A 16,409-nucleotide genomic window follows, 5' to 3' on the forward strand; every position below is an offset into this window, starting at 1 on the left:
GGTTTTGCCTGAGAATCTCTGAGCCCCTAGGACACGTAGCAGCCATGTCAAATTGCTTTATAGCTCAGTCAGGGTAACCCTGGGCAGAACACAGGTGGGGGCTGACCTTGGCCTGAACCACCTGGGAAATCCTAGAGCCTGAGCACCAAGTGGACAGCTACAGACCAGGTCAGAGTACCATCACACTGCCCCTGCACAGATGATCTTCCATGGATTGCAGAGGTTGATGGTCATTGGTCACAGCCAATCACTGCAGCTGACTGACCTGGGTAAATCCCTCCCATTGACTTACCACAGGAATCAAGTTTCAACTACAAGAGTACACTGTACTCAGCCTCCACAAAGAGTACACCTCAAGTACCCAGCTTGGGTGATAGGGGAGGCTGTGCCACTGGACCCTACAGGACACCTACTACATTAGGCTATGCTATCAAGACATGGAGTCATAGCAGCTCTACCTAATACACAGAAGCAAACACAGGAAGGTTGCCAAAACGAGACAAAGAAACATGGCCCAAATGAAAGAACAGATCAAAACCCCAGAAAAAGAGCTAAACAAAATAGAGATAAGCAATCTATCAGACGCAGAGTTCAAACTCCTGCGTTCACCATGAACAATGGTGAGGGGATTGCCTGAGTGTGGTGGGGTGCTGGGTGGAGGGAGACAAAGAGAGAGAAACTGGGACAACTATAACAGCATAATCAGTAAAGTATAATTTAACAGATATGAGCTTAGTCAAATTACTCGACCCACCTGGGCGTTTGCCATGTGTAAAATGGAGATGATAATGATGCACACTTCTAGAGCTGCTGTAAGGTTGAATACAACACCTCAGGTATGGCACTTGGCACAGTGTTCAGCACATACTAAGTGCTAAATAATGGTAGCGCTTGCTGTGGTTGAGTCCTCAGGTGTCATGGTTTAAGATCAACTAGAAGCTGGCCATTGACAGTCTTGTTTTACCTAATCCAAAAAAAGAAATAATAATTTCTCACCACACATACTTACATGCATAAAATACATGCACCTTTAAGACTCACATACACACGGAGTAAAGACAAGCCATTATCTCTAGTTAGCATATTTATTTCATGTATTCTAAACTCGTGTTTTCTGCTGATACATGTTTTGCTTTGCCCTTAGGCAAGCTGCATCAAAGGGAGAGATGTTTTATGTTTCTTAACACCATCAAAGATTAGACATTTGTGTTCTATGAGGAATTGCGGGAATAATGTCTGAGGTGTTATGGTGCTTTTCACATAGCTTCAGCGGAGGCCAGCAGGAGTCAGGCTAAGTCTGTGGTTAAGGCAGCAACCATGGCAGAGCAGGCCTCTGTTCCCTAGCCCTGAGCATCGAACTCACGGACCCTCTAGGCCAGCTCTGTGCCCAGCTGCAGCAGGCAGCATGCCACCTTCTGGAAAGGTCGTGAGATGAAGGCTCATGAAGGCAAGGACAAGGAGAAAAGCAATTAAATAGTACTAGGAAATCTAATATGTGGACTTGAAATCTTTGAGTCAATATTTAGGGATGAAATACCACAAAATATGAATTTGTAGTATCACAATTCCAATGAATGTTTTCAGAACAGCAGTTCTTGGTGGGGGGTTTGCCCCTTTACTCCCCACCCCAGGGGACATTTTGGACATGTAGCAATGAATAAGACATTTTCGGTGTCACAACTAACAGGGTGGGGGAGCTGTGTACTACTGGTGTCCAGTGAGTATAGGCTGGGATGCTGTTAAACATCCCACAACATACAGAGCAGTCTCCACAGCAAAGAATTACCTGGCTTAACATGCCAACAGTGCCGAGGTTGAGAAACCCTGCTCTAGAACCACCAGAAGGGCTTAAAAGAAATTATTCCCCAGCTGAGAGAAGCATGAAAGAAGACAGCTGCCAGGATGGGATGGTTGTGGAGGAGGCTGAAATCAAAAGGATGCTTTTGGTATACTATTTGGTATTTAACTTTCTTACCTTTATAGCCTCTCTCTCTCTCTCTCTCTGTCTCTCTCTGTCTCTCTCTCTCTCACACACACACACACACACAGAGTGACCAGAGGCTACATCTATTATATTTATTTGTCTTCTCTTTGCAATTGAGATATTAAAATAAAATGAAAAACTGGGTTTGGTTAGGAGAGGAACATTAGAAACTATTAAAGCTTCTGTATTTAGATTGTGGCTGTATTCGTTAGAACTTGTTTTTTATCTTGCTCAACATTCAGAAGGAATTTGTTCAAACACGAAATCCTGTAAACTTCACAGTGGATTACACCTGGGAAAGTGCTTTATGGGCCACAGATTAAAGTGGGAAAAGGTTGGAAAAGATGTACTAAAGCATCCAGGAGAACTGTGACAGAATCCTAAACCACAGCATCGCATGTTCCCAAAACACCGTCCGCGACAGAACAATCAGCAGAGTAGCTACTGCGGGTTCTGGGTGTGATGGGCTGGGTTCCAAACTGCCTTCAGGAGACAAGCTGGGGGACCTGAGCAAGTTACGGACCTTCTTTGTGTGCTGTTTTCTCATCCAGGAAAACAGGGGTACCAATAGAATGTACCTCACAGGGCTGTTAGGTAGATTAACTGAAATAGTTATAGAGATGAACCATCAGCACAGGGCCAGGGGCACTGCAAGCCCTCTAGGGATGTTAGCTGTGCCGGTGGCGATGGAAAAGTGGGCCACGGGTATATTAATAAAGGTGAAAGAACTGAATATATTGCCTTTTAAATATAATCAGGTTGTTTTAAAACTGGACAAAAGGTACTTAATTTTCTTTTCTGCCACTCCAGAAACTACCAGCCATAATTATAGAAACACCAAAGAATGCTTACAAAATTAGAAAATAGGGTTGGTGAAGAAAGATAATTTAGATAATTTACTGTGAAAGGAAGTTTAAGAACAGGATTTGTGTTTATGCAAATTCTGTGTGTTCAGTAAATGTTTATTGACAAATGAAGCTACCAGGTATTTTTTGGAAGATGAGAAGCAAAATGATTTTAAGGAAAGGTTGAGTAGGAAAGAGGAGAGAAGTCACTGTAGAGGTAAGGCACTGGGCTCACAAAATACCGCAGGTGTTCCGGAGAGCTCCAGCAAGGACACTCACAGTGGTTTTTATCCCTGGCTGCACATGGGGGGCACTTGTAAAAATTCTAGTTCCCAGCGCCACCCAGACTGATTCGGTCAGGACCCTGAGAGCTGGAGCCCAGGCGCTTGTGTTCTTAGAATCCCCATAGGATCCCAATGTGCAGCCAATTTTGAGAGACAATATACTAGACTAATGCTTCTTAAACTTAAAAGTCATAGGAATTGCTTGGGGATCTTATTAGAACTCGAATTCTGACCCAGTAGGTGTGTATAGGGGGACGGAGCAGAAGGACGAAACAGATGGCCACGATATTGCATTTAAAATTTTTTTTTTATTTGTTGATTTTGGAGAGAGAGAAAGAGAAAGAGAGAAATATTTATTGTTTTTCCATTTATGCATCCATTGGTTGATTCTTGCGTGTGCCCTGACTGGGGATCGAACCCACAACCCTGATGTACTAGGATGACACACTAACCCACTGAGCTACTGGCCAGGGTGATGCTGCATTTCTAATAAATTCCCAGGAAGTGACAAGTCTGAAATTTGGGGGTCTCATTTGGAGCCATAAGTCTTATATGGTTTTATAATAGCTCCATATAAATAAACATATGATATCCTTACAAAGTGCTACTGTTGTTCTTTGGGTGGAAACTCACTTACTCAACAAATATATAATAACCTGCTGTAGCTACATGCTTTGAAGGGAAACAAAGATGAATAAGTCTATCTCTTCCCTGTAGTTGTTTACAACTCAATTTATGGTAAATATCATTTAAATTGGGCAGAAAACAAAACTTCCTGACTGTAAGGTTTTCTGACGGCAGTGAAATGGGGTGGATATTGAAAGGTATTGAAGGGGTACCGAGGGTGTGTTCTGGGGGAGTATACTAAAAGAAAGGGTTTTGTTTCAGAAAAGTACTGAATGAAGACTATCTGTGTGAAGCAACAAAAAAGGCTGGAAAATTCAGGGAAGAAATAGAGGAAATGGATGGAAAAAGGAGACTGAGCACCAGGGTTTTTAAAAAGGAGTCTATAGACGGTGGTGAAGATTTGGAGGTTTCTTAGGAAAAGAAGCTTCTTGTGGAAGGTAAGAGGATCTCAGTACTGGATATGAGGTTTTATTGGGGAGCTCCTACTGGCCCATTTATTCACTGGGCTTAGCAGGTAAACCAAGCACATAAACTCAACACTAGAATTTCTCTAAAAGCTTCGCCCTCATAACATTTGCATCTGCTGACTTTCAAGCCACGTACTATTTGCATCTGATTTATATATGTTGAGGCCTACTTTGTCAAGTGCCGGTATCTAGGTATGTTAGATCACGAATCTTCCTAAGCACTTTCTCATCACATCCCCATGAAGTTCATATTATCGATCAATGGTGGCAATCCAGTATGAAGGGTATTTAATTTATTCCTAAGTTGTCAGGGTTGGCAACAGATGGAGAGACTCCCTGGTTATTGGGAATTTCATCTTCATCAGTCACCTGACTGACAAGAAGTCAGCTGAGCCTGGCAAGCACACCACAGGATTGCAAAGTCCCTAATTGCTTATGAAGCATAAATGGACCTGCTGAATTTTCAAACTGCAAGACAAACCTGCTCCTCCTCACTTACGTGCCAACAGGTTTAGAGGCGCCTTTGATAATCACTCCCCAAACTTGAGCACGATTAAATTTTTTAAAAGGGGTTGTATTCTCTTTTTTTTTATTAAAAAGAAATACCTGCAACTGATTTTAAAAAATGTAGAAAGCATAGAAGAAAAGAAAATAAAAACCACCATGATCCACTATCCAAAGATAAACCGTGTTAATGTTTCCATCAATTTCCTTCTAGCCATGTTTGTTATAAATGTGTGGGATTACACAGCATAGACAGCTCTGCTATCTTGCTTGTTGACTTAGTATTGTTGTTAAATAATATTTAAAGGGGAATTATTTTTCTTTTTTTAGTCTAATATCCATTCAGGAAAATAGCTCTTCTCTGGTAGGAATTCACATCGTAACACCCATCTGTGTCTACCTCCTGGGCACAGCATTTTGGAAGAGAATTATCTTGCTCTCCTCAGGCTTGTACTGAGATTGCGATTTGACTCAGTAAAGAGTGATTCTGTCTGTGGTAGGAATTAATTATGGTCGGTAGAACTTGCTTAGTCCCACTCTCGAAGTATCTGGGGGACAAGGTTGTCTCAGGCTTAGGCTAGCAGCCTTCACTGCCGAAGAGGCCACCAGTGCGCGTGTAAAACAATCTGCAGACAATTTGCTTTGCTGACCCTGTGCTCTACCTTCGGGACATATTTCCACATTAAATGCTCATTGTTTCTTACACTCGCCCATTTCTCCTCACCTGTCCAGTAACACTGATTCTCGTTGGGCAATTCAACCAACGAGCATTTATTGAACAGTGGCAGCGCTGGAATCTTAAGAATGGCCATGATCATGGCCCTGAAAACCTTCGCTGGGAGATGACAGTGATTAGATGAGTGGTTTCGGGAGCCCATGAGAGATAGTTCTCATTTCCTGGCTACCGTCCAGTCCTCTGGGAAGCTTTTGTGCTGAGGCTGCACCTCAGACCAGGTGAACCAGCATCTCTGAAAATGGAACTCAGGCAGGTAGTTTTTGAAGCTCCCCCAAGTGATTCTGGTGTGCACCCAGGGTGGAGAACCCGTGCCACAGCGAAGTATTTTTTTAATCTATTTGGCTGTGTGTTAGAATCACCTGGGGAGATTTTTTAAAAATCAAAATGCCTAGGCCCCACCCCAGAACAAATGAGTCAGAATCTCTGAAAAGGGAGTCTGACAACTGTATTTTTTCAAAGCTACTTCAGATGATCTACCCCACAGCAAGTGTTAAGAATCATTGCTATAGGCAATCCAAAGGATAAAAATCTAGATTTGAACCCTTTCTGGCTGTTTGGCTTTGCAAGCTATGCATGCCTATAGGATGATGGGTTACTTCTGGGAGGCCACCTGAGGCATTGGAAACAGCAGTAGCTGGGAAGTTATGAAGGGACCTGAAGGCATGGTTCAAATCTTGGTTTACCATTGTAATGTTTGCTATGCAACGTAAGACAAGTCACATAGCTTCTCTAGGTGGGCAGCCCCTGTCCACCTACCTACAATCTCTGCTGCACCTAGTATTTTCAGAATCTCTTTCTTCCTTAATTGATGTTTTACTGGTTTTTATTTGATAATTAGTACATAAACATGACGATCAAGTTGCATATAGTTCTTAATGCAAGTAATGAAAATATAAAATGCTATGTAATTATAGTTCTTTTCCAAACAGTTATTCTGTTGACTTTCTAGCTTAAAATTTGGAGACAAATAATTCTTAAAAAGGCTGTCAAAGGACTTTGAGGGCATAATGCCAAGTGAAGTAGGTCAGACAGAGAAAGACAAATATTGTGTGCTCTCACTGACATGTGGCATCTAAGAAAGCTGAACACAGTGAAACAGAGGAGAATGGTGGTTGCCAGGGACCAGGGGTGGGGGATGTGGGGAGGGGTTGGCAAAGGGTACAAACTTCTAGGTAGAAAGTGAGTAAGTTCTAGGGATCTAATGTACAGCACAGTGACTGTAGTTAGCAATACTTTATCATATACTTGAAAGCTGCTAAGAGAGTAGATCTTAAATATTCTCACCACGTACATTTAAAGGTAATTATATGAGGGGTTAGGGGGCTGGTGAAAATGGTGCAGGGATTAAGAAGTACAGATTGGCAGTTACAGAACAGTCATGGCGATGTAAAGGACAGCATAGGGAGCACAGTCAATAATATTTTAATAACTACATACAGAGCCAGTGGGTACTAGAATTATTGGGGTGATCACTTTGTAAATTATATAAGTGTGGAACCACTATGCTGTACACCTGAAACTAATATAAAATAATACTGAATGTCAACTGTTAATTGAAAAATTAGAAAAGATAATTTTGTGAGTGATGGGGGTGTTAAGTAACCCTACAGGGTAATTGTTCTCTAATATATATGTGTATTAAATTGCTATGTACACGTTAAACTTCATAATGTTGGATGTCAAGTATATTTCAAGAAAGCTGGAAAAATAAGAGTCTCTCAAATACCGTTATCCTGTAACATTGGAAATCTATTAGGTCTAAAATTGTATACATTCATGATTTAATATCATATACCCTACATGCTCAATACTTTTCTTTTTCTTTCTAATTTAATCTTTATTGTATTTTCTACATTACCTTTTAGTTCCCTTATACCCCCTTCCCCCAGCAATCACCACACTGTTGCCCATGTACAGTAGTCCTTTTTCCTTTTTGCTCAATCCCTCCCCCCCAACCTCCCCACCCCCCACACTAGCTGTCACCATGCTCTCCATCTATGCGTCTGTCCTCATTTTCTTTGTTAGTTCAGTCTGTTCACTAGATTCCACGTAGGAGTGAAATCATGTGGCATTTATCTTTCTCTGACTGGCTTCTTTCACTTAGCATAGACACTTTTCATTCTTTCACAGCACATTAACAAAATTATTAGGAAAAGCGGAGCTGAGTCTCAAGATGGTGCCCACTACGAAGATGGCAGCTACAGAAGATGCCAATGTACTTTTGAAGATCAACAAAACATAAACAAATTTGCATGGAATACAAGCAGAATCACAGAGCTGAAGGAAGAAATAGACGTAAAAATGAAACAACTCCATAACTTAGAACTTGCTTGCAAGATCATCATGCTTGCAGATGACAACTGCTTAATAATACCCTATTAAATTGATGTTTTCATCAGCCATTCTCAAGAAGAAACACAAGAAATGTTCAAAGAAGCAATGAAAATTTTTCAAGAAGAAATTGATGACCTTAGAGTCCCGAAGTGGGATCAATTCAGCAAGTATTAGCAGATTAGAGTTTAGTTATATGCAAAATTTGGGAGCAACAAAAACCTTAAAGCTGATGAAAGTTAAACATTTTATAATACTTTAAAAAATTTGTTTAATTAACTTAAATATTGTTTAAATGATAATTTCTGTTCTTCAAATGATATGGAAAATGAAACTTTCTTTTTAAAAAAATGTTTACTTAATGGAAATTAGCCTATTTTCACATCTTGGTTATTAATTTTATTTATTTTTTTACAGTACTCATCTACATATTTTATGTAACAACTATAGCAAGTTGGGGTTTTATGTCATGTTATTAAAATCAGTTAAGCAATCTTTTATGTGCCTATACTATCATTTAGAATATCTGTTGCAATTTTTATCAGAAAATTTAACTTGTGTCATGCTGTGTATGTGTACCTATTTCAGTTGCTGGAGATGGTGAAATGACTCCAGAAAGATCTAATGCTACATCTGTCTGCTTTACTCACTTCACACCTAAACCTTTGTTGTATGTTAAAAGTACGTATATATTTTATTTAAATATATGCAGTATATTATATCTGAACATAATATATTTCACACATCCCTTACATATATATCAGTGTCATAGATCTTGGGAAAAGAGCCAGCTAATGCTGAGGCTTGTTGAGCTTCATACAAACATAGAGCAGAACTGAAGAATATTCTAGAAACCAAGAGATGTATCAATAGAAATGTTTAGAGTTTTTTAAAATTATGTTTTAGACTTTATTTTAGTGCCTTGTCATTGATGTAGAAGTTAAGCAGCTGCCTATTTAATAATAAGGCTTTTTTTCTTAAATATAGAGTTCATTTATTCCCTGACCACCCCCCTCCGCCGACCCCTAGAAAAAAGAGAGAGGAAGAGCAGGGCTACAGCAAACAAAGATGTCACAGGCAGCACCTAATTCTGTCAGGGGAAGCCAAGGTCAGGGAGAGGTTTTATAAATAATTCTACTAAAGGACAGTAGGAGAATAAACTTAATTAATAGGATATGTTATCAAGCTAAATGCATGATTATGATTTCAAGTAGCCATTTGATTATGCTTCTTGTTACTGATTTTAAGAACTGCCAGCACACTCCCCTCACTCCTCCCCAGCCTATGATCAAAACCTCCCTTAAATTTTATTAATTTCTGGTTGTGCTGAAAAATAAACAACAAGCCCATGAACTCACTTCTCAAAAAAGTATTTACTCTTATCAAAAACTTTTTTAAGGCATAGAGTGGGTATCTTACTTCTTAAAAGTGTATTTCTAGAACTATTTAAAAAACTTGCGTTTATAAAATAGTTGATAAAATAGTTCCTCTGGATTGTTCACAAAGGGCGATACTGAGACAGTTGATGAAACTCGGCTTTGATGCAGATCAGATCTGGCTTCTTTCCTGCTTCATCAGAGGCTGGTCTTTTGCTGCTTGCAGCTGCTCTCTTCTGCAGGTGAGTCTTTAATTTCTTGGTTGGTCATTTTGGCTTTTTCCTTTTTGTTCTCCTTGCCCCATTTGTCTGCACCTTTTTTGCCTGATGATTTTTTTAAGACACCAGTTTCAATGTTTGCAGGAAGAGTTTGGATGATGATGTCTGGCCAGTCTCTCCCTGAGCTCTCTCTCCCTTTACTGCCTCTTGAGCTGAACCACCCTCTCTGTCCTGGGCATCTTGGCAGACACTGTGGGGGGAGCACTTGGGTGTTTGTGGGCACAGTGTGGGCAAAGCCTTTGCAGAGCTGAGCTGGCTGGGCATTGCTTCCCTGGCCACCCCTGAGCCACTGGCTTCTATTTCCGAGCTTTGTAAAAGCATCAGAGCTCCTTTCTCCTCATGAAATCTTGTACAGAATCCGACATTTCATAGAACAAAAAGAACTGTCCCTGTTGAAGCAGGAGTGCACCTTTGTGGAATGCTGACAGACTTGACTTGAAAATCCCACCACTTCATCATATAATGCTGCAAAGATATTTACCTTTGAGTAAAAATGATAAAAGTCCTCATTGGGTTTTTCCCCCATGAACAGGAATTATTTGTCACTTCTGCTAATTCTGAAGATTAGAAACAAGCTAATGGGGTGGACGCCTACAGTGGGGGCTTTAGAAACTGTTAGCTCTCAGACACCTGCCTCTCAAGTCAGGGAGCTGGGGCCCTGGATGAAACACACTCATGGACCAGGGCAGCTGTCAAATCTGGGGGCCCCGGAGGTTCAAATAGGGAACCCCTGCATCCTAGATTGTGTTTGTCTTTCCCATTGGTAAGTTCAAGGTGGAGGGTGAGAGGAGCATTTACATCTGTGTGAGGATGTGGTTGTGAGGCAGCTGTGGTAACAGACCTGGTCACCCCTGACGATCAATCCAGTATGAAATAGGACAGATATGAACTTTCCTATTAGGTGACCCATGACCTCGATTAATGGCCACTAATCTGCATCCAGTGTTTACTGGCAGGCTATTAGTAAGGGCTTTAATGATACCAGGGGAGAAAACAATTAGAAAAGTACAGGCTGGATGACCACATGACCTGAAGAGGCCTAGACTTTTATCTGGCCAGTTGGTTTGGGCTCTGTAGGAAATGCATCCCCATATTTCCTTTAGTTACATGGCACTAGTTTCTCACCTCCTGGGGAAGCTCAAAACTTGGCTCATGAATAAGCACTCTTTCTCTTAATGTTAGTATTCTCTTAATTGTTGGTATTCTACCCATCAGCCACTTTTTTTAAAAAAAGAAAATACATATAGTTTTGAAATTGCTTATTCTTTTATATAGATTTAATTGACAGTTTATATAGAAATTGGCAATTTCTCTATAGGCATTTTTAGGAAACTTTTTGTTGAAGCATCATATACATACATAGACATATACAATGTATGTACATGTAAGAGTACAGTTGGATGAATTTTCACCCACGTATATGCAGCATGTCTCCAGGACAAGGAATAGAACATTACCGTCCCACCAGAGACCCCCCTCTTTGGCCCCTCCCAGTCAGTCCCCACCAAAGGTAACCACTACCCTAATTCTAACACCATACATATTATTATTGTCTGGTTTCAAACATTTCCATTTTTACAGTTGACCAGTTTAAATCTGTTCCAATGGACAGAGAGCTGCTTCCTTGTTAATATTTTTACTTCAGCAATCATAATTCTGAAGAATGCTATATATTTTGCCTTTTCTTTTGTGCCTTGTGACTTGGACCAGCTTGATAGAAAGTCATAGATGGCGTCAGTCTTTTTGTTTCATCATTCAGCCGCAGAAGAAGGGAGATGTGTTCTGAGCATCTCTTTAGTGGCTGAGGTACCTCACTGCTCATTTGTGGATCAATCTCAAGCCATATATGTTTGAATATTTTTATTTTATTCACTAATGCACTTGCACACACACAGAGCTCCTTGTTCTTTTCTGCGTTGACTTACCTGTTTTCTTTTTCTATTCTCGGTAGTCAGCCTTCTCTACCCCATGCTACCCTGGCATACAAAGCTTCCTCAAGAAATCTGCTCTCCAGAGTTCATCATGTCTGCTCACACTGCCTTGAACCGACTTTACTATTTATCATACAAAAGGCACATACAACCTTGGAGAATCCTTTTTTACTTCCGCTTTTGATGTAACATTTACTGTTCTTCTGATAACATTTATAGCTGCACAGATCACATCAGCTGTGTGCTATAGTCCTCCTTTCCCACCTCCTCCTCCCCAGGGTCGAGACCAGGCAGGCACCCCACCTGGGGTTTTCTCTCCAGATCATTACTTATTGAGTTAAACCTCTTGGCCAGTTAAGGAACAACAATGTTTCTTCCTGGGGGCAGTAGCTCACTGACTGTCGGACTGCCCCTTTCCTCATCAGCTCTGCTACCAGAGTGAGAATCATAGTCTATGTTTGTATATTGCTTATGGTTTAAAGTCTTACGTCACAAGGGCCTCTAGGCCTCTTTAAGGAAGCATTAGGTAGATGTAGGAGCAAAACACTGAATAACCTTTTCATGTCATGCAATGAGTTATATATTTTGTGCTTCAAATGATTTCTTGTATGTTCATTCAGAGACACTCTAACCAGATAATATAGCCTTGCCTTATACAAAAAACACAGAAGACGTATAATAAAAGTTGAACACAGGGCACCAGGATGAGGATGATAGTAGTGGGGGGAGTGAAAAGGCAATTCTCTTTTTCCGTGGCAAACACTATTATCAGTTGACAGTGTACACATTTCCAGCTTTGACTGGACTCAAATCTGTTAACTCAAGATTTCTCTGAGATCTGGGCTATGCAGAGGTTGGGGGCAGGTAAAATGAACTTGCTGAATTGTATTTAAATTTGTCCCACTGAATCCAGTCCTGCACATCCTATTGAGACCGGTTGTAATTACATTGCAGCGAGCTGAGAGCCACTTCTGCTTTTGTATTCTCGCTGAACTCAGAAGAGAGATAAATGTCAGAGCTCTGCCCTAAATTAAGATTCCTCTCCATAAAAGAATTCTGGACTCAGAAGGAAAGAATGTCCCTTTACAAGGTGACATTCTGTCCCCACTTGGCTCAGGGCCAGCAAACTCATAGATCGGTTGTTTCTATGGGCTGTGGATGCCTGAGGCGATGAGGAGTCTTTGTCGTGGACTTTCAAGCACTATTTATGACAGTATAAAGAATGTTTTACAGGCTGCATCCTTTTCAAACTTCCTGTCTCTTGGCTTTTACAAATCTTGTCGGGCAAATTTGACATAATCACAGAAAAAATGAAATAAATTAAGAAGATGCAAATAGAAAACATATAGTATATGACCAATTGCCCAATTCTTTGAGCTGAGAGGGAAGAGCGTGGGAAGGTAGAGGGAGGGAAGGAGAGAGAAAGAGGCGGGTGGTGTGGTAAGACAGCCTATGTACTGAGGAGTCTGGACATCAGGCAGGTTTTTATCCACGCATTCCTGGCTCTGCTGATTGTTATCTGAGTGACTACAGACAGAAAGCCTGACCCTAAGCCTCTGTTTTATTGTCAATAAAATCAGGATTAGAATACCTCCCTCAGAGTGTTATTGTTAAGATAATTTATAACAAAGTGTTTTGAATGATTCGTACTACCCCTGGTGTAGGCCATGTGTAAACAGAATGGCAGCTATTATTCTATTAGATTGTCAATCCTGCCAGCTTTGAAAAAATGACTTATTTATTTTTGTTTCCTCAGAACCTAGCACAATGCCTGGCTCATAATAGGCTCTCAAAAAATATTTGCGAAATGAAAAGATGGAAGGTATAATGGATTGATAGTAGAATGAATTTAAAAAATGAACCACAGGCTTTGGTGACTTGGGAGAGTCTCATGGAGAAGCAAGACTTAGGGTGGATCTAGCAGGATGTGTGGAGAAGGGGCAGAATTGCAGTGGGGGTGGGCATGAATCAAAGTCAGAGGCAGGAGGGCAGGGTGGGCACAGTGGGTAGATCGGGGTACAGTTGCTGAGGGCTGAGTGCCGGGCTGAGAAGTATGTATCTTATCTGCTGATAGTGGAAAGTCAGTGCAGATTTTGAAGAAGAGAATAACATGAGGAGAGAACTTCTCAGAAGGTTAGTCTCGTGCTGGTTTATTGTATGGAATGGAAAAAGGAATGGGGCAATCCATTCTAACTAAGCAGGACACTGTCAGATCCCTGACCAGCACTACAGCTATGGAAATAAAGAGACAAAGAAAAAATTAAGGAAGGGGCAGTGGTCTTTGTGTCTTCTCGATTTGTTCTGAATTCTTAATGTAGCTATTTAAACCATTTACCAACATGCATGCAGATGATTTTGAAATATATAATACAAGATGACATTTTTGAAAATCATTGCAGGCACATGTTTAGCTGGAGAGGACACAGGCTTAAATTGGAAGGTTGGATTGATGAGGGGTGTAGAACATGTAACAAACCCTGAGCCAAGAAGAAAAGGTGTTTTGAGGGACAGCCTTTTCCCCCCTACCCACCTTGGACACATGGGAAGATAAACAGTAGTTAGAGTTAAGGTAGGCAATGGAAATGTATTAATCTATGAAATTTGAAACTGAACTGGGCAGCTGATATGCTAACAAGAGACTCACTTGCATGGAGAAAGGTGAATTGGATGAGGTAGAATAGGAGTCCCATGGGGGTGGGGAGACAGAGCTGTCTGAGAGGAGCTGGAGAGAAGGTGCTGGATGGTGCCCCTCCCCTCAAGTGGTGAAGAGCACAGGGGATGAGTCAGGCCTGGCCACACGGCTTCTCCTGTCACCTGAGCTGGCTTCGTATACTGTCCCTTGCCACTCCACTCTCTCTTGTCTAGGAGGAAGCAGGTGATGCCTGGGAAATGGAGCTGGAGGAGGCTGCCTGCTATTATTGCATTTCTAGGAATGAGGTCTGTCCCTCTGTGGAGGAATTTATTCTTCCCAGATAAAGGAACCATCTCTGGAAAGAGGTGTAGATGAAAGGAAGGAAGGAAGGAAGGAAGGGAGGGAGGGAGGGAGGGGGGAAGGAGGGAAGGTGAGAGGGAGGGAGGGGGGAGGGAGGGGCCCTTTTTTCTCTATTAAGGGGAATTCATTCATTAATTTACCATATTTATTAAATTAAAAATATCTAACTTCTTCTTCTCCGAATAACCGCCATGTTTACTGACTACTGACTTTTTTGCTGCAGCGACTCCCTGTGATCCATAATACATCTCCTGCATTGGGGACCAAGCAAGATGGGCATTTAGGGTGACCCCCCCTTGATTTTATGTTCTAAAAATGATAGAACATCCTGATTACTGCAGCTTTCACAAAAATGTACAAAGGACCAGAGTAGCTTTGAACCTCTCAACAGCACCTCTGTGAAGAAAAATCAATAGGGTGATACTTCCAACAATCTGAGGGAAAATTATTTCCAATCTAGCATTTCATACCCAGCCAAATTATCAATTAAGTGTGTGGTGCAATAAGGACACTTTCAGAGACACAAGTTCTCAAAAAGTTTATCTTCCATGTAGTTTTCTCAGGAAAGTTGGTGGAAGATATGTACCGCCAGAATGGTGGAGTAAACCAAGAGTGAGAAAGGCATGGGATCCAGGAAACAGAGGGTCCACCAATACACAGCAGGCAAAGGGAATGCTTAGGGTTAATAAGGGAAAAAATGCTGAGATGTCCTAAATTTAGTAACAGAAGGCTGTAGGCTGGGAAGAAGAGACTAAGGAGAGTTAAGTAGCTACCTGAGCTGAAACCAGCAGAAGACTGCTCACATTCCTGATTATGTTTAAACTTGGAATCAACTTCCGGGCAGCTATTTCAGCAATTATCTAGAATAAAAAGAATAGCCAACTACCATACGCCACTGTATCCTGATCATTCCAGACTCTTGCCCACAACCAATCCAGAAGCATCAAGTATTTCTCCCTTATATACTATTCACCTACCCCAGACCTTACCCTTGCCTGCCCCCCTTATCTATAGACAATGTAAATTCTTTTAAACAACTTACATCTTCCATCTCCAAACTCATTGTTTAAGAGAATCCCTTCAACCCCAGGAGGATGCCTTTTTCATTTAGCCCTGTTGCCGGTGGTTTAGACTGTAGGCCACAGGAACCGGCCCTTTTTTGGGTATGGCTCAATAAACCCTTTCTTCAGGTTAATTTTTGACCTTGAAGGTTTTTGTTTAACAGGGTGAAGGTAAAGGGAGGTCACACATAAATGATGAAGAAGCAGGTGTGGAGAGCAATTAGCTCAGACTAAAACAAGTCAGAATATTCCAGGAAGGCTTTCTTTCTCTTTCTCTCTCCCCTTCCTTCCTTCCTTCCTTCCTTCCTTCCTTCCTTCCTTCCTTCCTTCCTTCCTTTCTTTTTTCTTCTGTTCATGAGGCTGCAATACATTTAAATTTTTTTATTGAGCTGTAAATGACATATAACATAGTATTAGTTTCAGGTGTACAATATAATGAATTGATATTTGTATATAGTGTGAAATAATCACCACAATAGGTCTAGTTAACATCCTGAGATAAAAACTTTTAAGATCTACTCTCTTAGCAACGTTCAATTATGTGACACAGTGGTATTAACTATAGTTAGCATGCTGTGCATTACGTCCCCATGACTTATTTTACAACTGGAAATTTGTACCTTTTGACACCCTTCACCTGTTTTGCCCACCCCCAACCCTCACCAGGAAGAATTTCTTCAAGCGGATGATATGGAATACCTGATGTGAATGTTTGCGTTGAGAAAATACTTAGTCAACTAGGGGAGTTTGGCGATCAGTTAATGACAACAACAGACAACTAAGCAAAAGAAAAAAAGACAGTTATTTACTCTGGTAGCAGGGAAAGTTGTAAAGAAAAAAGTTTATAATAATTTTACTACTTAAAAAACAATATAGCAGAATTGTTCACAATAATCAAAAGGCGGAAGCAACCCAAATGTCCATCAGTTGATGAGTGGATAAACTAGATGTGGTTAGATACACTATGGAATATTATTCAGCCTTAAAGAAACA

The 16,409-nt window shown here is 40.9% G+C and overlaps 1 pseudogene; it reads left to right on the top strand.

Annotated features, from left to right (window-relative positions):
* Positions 1–7,620: 7,620 nt before the first annotated feature.
* LOC112297521 (prefoldin subunit 4 pseudogene) lies at positions 7,621–8,021 on the top strand (annotated as a pseudogene).
* The last annotated feature ends 8,388 nt before the right edge of the window (positions 8,022–16,409 follow it).

Source organism: Desmodus rotundus, chromosome 3 (genome assembly GCF_022682495.2).
Source record: "Desmodus rotundus isolate HL8 chromosome 3, HLdesRot8A.1, whole genome shotgun sequence".
NCBI lineage: Eukaryota > Metazoa > Chordata > Mammalia > Chiroptera > Phyllostomidae > Desmodus > Desmodus rotundus.